Raw genomic sequence first — 5,626 nt, forward strand, 5'->3', positions numbered from 1 at the left:
TGCAACTAAATCGACCCAATGACCTCCATTTTGATAGAATCAACTTGCCCTGCACTTGCAAGTAACTGAAGACAATCTGCACAGCATTCCCACCATGACTCGTAATGGAGAGGCCAGACTAGGAGCTTATGCACTGAGCAGCTAAACTGAACCCATATCACCATGCTTGAACGTGGATAGACAAGTGCCACTATGAGACTGCTCTGATGTCTGTGCCAATTAGGCCATGGTTTCAACTCAATCTGCAAGGTTAGTGAGTGGATTCCCAACATGAAATTTGAGATAACAACTTGCAGCAGTGTACAAGGGAAGATGATGGTAAATATGAATTCGCCCTTGCTGCTCTTGCCACGGTCAAACACACTGAAAGCTCTAGTTTGGTTTTGGTGAATTGATGAAACCCTAAGTGCTAACCTAGTTTATCAAGTGATCATGAGATAGGTAGCACATTCCAAGTGGTGAAGCAAATGAAGATCATGGCATGATGATGGTGATGCCATGGTGATGATTAAGTGCTTGAACTTGAAAAGAAGAAAGAGAAAAACAAAAGGTTCAAGGCAAAGGTATAAATGGTAGAAGCTATTTTATTTTGGTGATCAAGACACTTAGAGAGTGTGATCACATTTAGGTTCGATAGCCATACTATTAAGAGGGGTGAAACTCGTATCAAAATGCGGTTATCAAACTGCCACTAGATGCTCTAACTCATTGCATATGCATTTAGAATCTAGTGGAGTGCTAACACCCTTGAAAATATTTACGAAAATATGCTAACACATGTACACAAGGTGATATACTTGGTGGTTGACACATTTGAGCAAGGGTTAGGAATTTCACCGGCGGAATGTCAAAGGTATATATGACTTCATACAGAGCAGCCAAAGGTATATATGGCTTCATACATGGGCCAAGTCCAACACAATGAAAGGCACATAGACTAAAACCATGAGGAAAAAGTCCTTTTTACCTCCCTGGACTATTGGGCGGGTTCGTTTTTCCTCCCTCAACTCCAAAACCGGGCATTTAGACTCTCTGAACTGTTAAAACCGGACACGAAACCTCCCTGTACTGCTTGTCAGGCCATTGAGGGCAGTCAAAATGTGCCCGTGACCACCTGTAACCCTAGCTGGGATTCTTTTTCTTTTCCCTCAGAGGCAGCGGCTGGTGGGTGGTGCGCACATGCCGTTGCAGTAGGCGGATCTGGTGGGTGTCCAGAGGATTCAGAAGGCCTTTGCTGCCACAAAGCGCACCAGGTTTGTGGAATCGCACTCCTAATGAGTCAATTAGGCATAGAATAATTGTTTTTTTCTTGGATCTGGGTTCTCTGGGACTTGCTTTTTGGAGATCCATTATTTATTAGGCATAGGAGACTGAGAGCTACCAGTTTTTTTGGGTGCTCTTTACTTGCATCTACATTAGTGGATTAATGAAGGGGCACAGTGCTGGAGGCTCCCACATGAGTGGGGTCTAGGGAAGAGAAAAATCGAGGCAAGCCTTTCCCTCGCAAAATATACGGAGAGACTGCTTCGAACCCATGACCTGGTGACTCAATGAGACAGCTCTCACCACTACACCAGGCCTGCCCTTCAGTGGGATTAATGAAGGCGTATTATTTTTTTAATATATGTAGGCCATGGATGTGTCGGACTCACTGGCTATGAGATTCCATTTTGGTGGAGAGTTTTTCAAAGATGGAAAGATACTGCATTATTTTCGGGGGAAGGCTGCAATGTCTTATATTGATCGAGACAAGATTTCTCTGCCAGAGGTTGTGGGATGCTTGCGTGATCATTACAATGTACATGATGGAGTTTTATTGCATTGGTTATTTCCTGGTAAAGAGCTACATGATGGTTTGCATGTACTGGTGGATGACAAAGTTTGCCAGTTCATGTCTGACTCCATTATGGACAGCGGAGTTGCAAATATATATGTTGAAGAGCCATCTGTTATTTCAGTGTCTGACGATGAGGGGAAGGGTACATACAAGAAGAAAGGCAAAGCAATTCAGGAAGAAGATTCAAGCTCAGGCTATGACAGTGATTTCATAGGAGATACATGCTCATCTAGAGATGATGAAGAAGCGGCTGAGATTCTAAAGAAATTCAAAGAATTGAAGAAGTTGAAGAAAGGAGAACATGCTACACTAGATGATATCATTCTTGCAGAGAACAGATCACAGCTAACAGAATATTTAGCCATTGAAGGGGAAGAAGATGGAACAGCATATGAGGAAAGTGATGATGAAGAGTCAATTGAAGAGGTTGGTACTGATGGGGAACTGAGAAGGAAGCCAAGTCATTATAGGAGGTTCAATGCACAGTTTTCAGTTCCTATATTTGAAATAGGGATGAAGTTCAGTGGCAAGAAGGAGTTCAAGGAAGCTATCATAAAATATTGTCTAGCTAACAGAAAGGTAATAAGGTTCATAAAAGATGAACCAACAAGGGTAAGGGCTAAATGTGACTGGCAGCATTGTCCTTGGGTTTGTTTGTGTTCTAAGAATTCAAGAACAGATAGCTGGCAGATTGCTACATTCATTGATGAGCATACTTGTCCTCCTAGAATGGACAACAAGCATGTCACTGCTAGGAGGATAGCTGAGAAGTACGAGAAGTTTATCATGGCAAACCCAACATGGAATATCACTGAGGATGAAGAGTACTATCCAAGAAGAAATGTTTGCAGATGTAAGCATATCCAAGGTGAAGAAAGCAAAAGCTATGGTGATTCAGAAGGCCTTTGCTGCGACAAAGGGACAATATGAAAGGCTTTATGACTATCAACTGGAATTATTAAGGAGCAATCCTGGGAGCACGGTTGTAATTAACAAGGAGGATGATGTGGAGCCACCAATTTTTAGAAGGATGTACATATGCCTTAATGCTTGCAAGGAGGGATTCATGGTAGGGTGTAGGAAAGTTGTTGGATTAGATGGTTGTTTTTTTAAAGGAGCACTGAGTGGGGAACTTCTTTGTGCTATTGGAAGAGATGCAAATAATCAAATGTATCCCATTGCCTAGGCTGTGGTAGACAAGGAAAATAATATCAATTGGGACTGGTTCTGTGACTTGCTGTGCAGAGACATTCAGGTTGGTGATGGAAGGGACTAGGTATTCATTTCAGACCAGCAAAAAGGTATTCTCAATGCTGTTGAGAAATGGGCACCAGAGGCAGAGCATAGGAACTGTGCAAGACATATTTATGCCAATTGGAAAAAAGAGTTCAATGACAAAGAATGGCAGAAAAAATTCTGGGCATGTGCCAAGGCTCCCTGCATTATGCTTTTCAACCATGCAAGAGCCAGGCTAGCAGAAGACACTAGAGAAGGAGCTCAGGCAATCATGAAAACACACCCACAACACTGGAGCAGGGCCTGGTTCAGGTTAGGAAGCAACTGTGATTCAGTTGATAATAATATATGTGAGTCATTTAATAAGTGGATAGTGGAAGCTAGATTTTTTCCAATCATTACTATGCTTGAGGCAATCAGAAGGAAGGTCATGATTAGGACTTCAAGAGCAAGGGACCAAAGCAGATAGGTGGATGGGTGCCATATGCCCACATATCATGAGAAAGCTAAACACTTACATTACAATGGCTGGCTACTGTCATGCTATTAGTAATGGAGCAGACAAGTTTGAAGTGAAACATTTTGACAATACGTTCATAGTTGACTTACAACAAAAGACATGCTCTTGTAGGTATTGGCAGCTAGCTGGTTTACCATGTTGTCATGCAATATCCAGCATATACTGGAAAACCAATGTTTTGGATGACTATATTACAGATTGTTTCAGAGTAGAACACTTCAAAAATACTTATGCTCATTGTCTTGAACCTCTGGAAGGGATTGAAGGTTGGCCCATATCTGACAGGCCAAAGTTGAGGGCACCAGGTTATATTAAAATGCCTGGGCGACCTAAGAAAGAGAGGACAAGAGAACCAACTGAGAAGCCCAAAGCAACAAAAATGTCTAGGGTAGGCACTGTGATTAGGTGCAGAAAATGTAAAGGCACTGGACACAATGCTTCCACTTGTGGAAGGAGGACTGACTCTGCTCAATCAGGTGGTGCACAGTCTGCTCAATCAGGGGCCATCAGGTGGTGCACAGTCTGCTCAATCAGGTCCTGCTCATTCTAATCAACCTGTTGTCCCTCGTGCATCTCAAAATACAAATGTCTCAGTGCGTGTGCCATCTACCCAGCAAGATAGTAATGCAAGGAAAAGAAAGTGTTACACAGCCTTGACTCACAGATCCGAAAGTTCAGATGGAACGACTACAATTAGGCAACAGGTAATACACTTATTAGTAATGTTTGATAAGTTTACACACCAATTGTCAATATGTTCACATGTGCACATTTTCTATCTTTGTAGCCTCACAGAAGTTCTCTAGGTCTGGTTCACACTAGAGCGAAGGCAAAGGTGAAGACTAGAGCTACTGCTCAAGCATCTGCTCAGGAACCAGCAAAGAAACACCATGCTCAAGAACCAGCAAAGAAACGCAATGTGCCAATGCTTCTCCTTCCACCTTGGGACTCGGCCAAGCTGTGATTTTTATTTGAGTACCAGACTATGTGTCATTATGCTTTATTTGATGTACCAGACTTAATGTCCTTTAGCTATCTGCAAACACTTTGGATTTTATCTTGCCTTCGACCAAATTACTTTAGCAAAAATCAGAATCCATAAGAGTATGAAATACCAAATCTCACTCACCCAGCAAGCGACGAGCTCGAGCTCGGTCCTGGTGCCTGCGGCCCGCGCTCAACTCCGCCACCGCGCGCGCCTGCGCTCAGCTTTGCCGCGCTCAGCTCCGCTCGCCGACCGACGCCGCACGACACAGGTATGAAGCGAGGAAGGAGAAAACTCAAATGACGAACGCCGGATGCGGTCACGGGCAAAACCACAGTGGTTTCGTGTACAGGGAGGTTTCAGTGTCCGGTTTTAACAGTTTAGGGAGTCTAAATGCCCGGTTTTAGAGCTGGGGGAGGAAAAGCGAACCCGCCCAATAGTTCAGGGAGGTAAAAAATACTTTTTCCAAACCATGACCCACTCCCTAATACTATTACAGGCCCATGTGCTAGGTCATGACAGATCCATGTGATGAAGAGCTATAGCTAGCCTGCCCCGCGAACAAACACGTTATTTTACGAAAGCGACCATGCCAAAACGACTCGGACATCGTTCTGTCTGCAGGCCGGCTTTACATGTTGATATGTTGTACTACCACAAGGTCGATCCCCCGCAAAAGCTAGCTACCTCCTAGCCAATCAGATCTCTGAAAGGTCTTGTGAATTGGGTATCACCTCAAACTTAATTCTTAGAGCTCAACTTAAAACTAAAACTAAAAAACTATAAATTATTCTAGCAAGATGTGCACTGATGGTTTTTTTAGTGTGTTCTAACTTACCTGCAACCCAAAAAGAGTTTTGCAACCTCCAGTCAATCCTATGAACTAGCCTATAGTTAATCTAAAAAGATGAAAGCCACACAAGAAAAATCACACACGGAAGCAATAAATGTAGTAAACAAAGAATTTTAGATAGATAGGGCAAACTCTCAAAGACGCGACGGTATATCTATATCTCGTGGTATCACTAGATAAAACACCACCCCTAGT

General features: G+C 43.1%; 1 pseudogene; it reads left to right on the top strand.

Annotated features, from left to right (window-relative positions):
- The first annotated feature begins 1,633 nt into the window (after positions 1–1,633).
- On the top strand, positions 1,634–4,557 carry LOC136530991 (uncharacterized; annotated as a pseudogene).
- The last annotated feature ends 1,069 nt before the right edge of the window (positions 4,558–5,626 follow it).

This window comes from Miscanthus floridulus, unplaced genomic scaffold, assembly GCF_019320115.1.
Source record: "Miscanthus floridulus cultivar M001 unplaced genomic scaffold, ASM1932011v1 fs_248_1_2, whole genome shotgun sequence".
NCBI lineage: Eukaryota > Viridiplantae > Streptophyta > Magnoliopsida > Poales > Poaceae > Miscanthus > Miscanthus floridulus.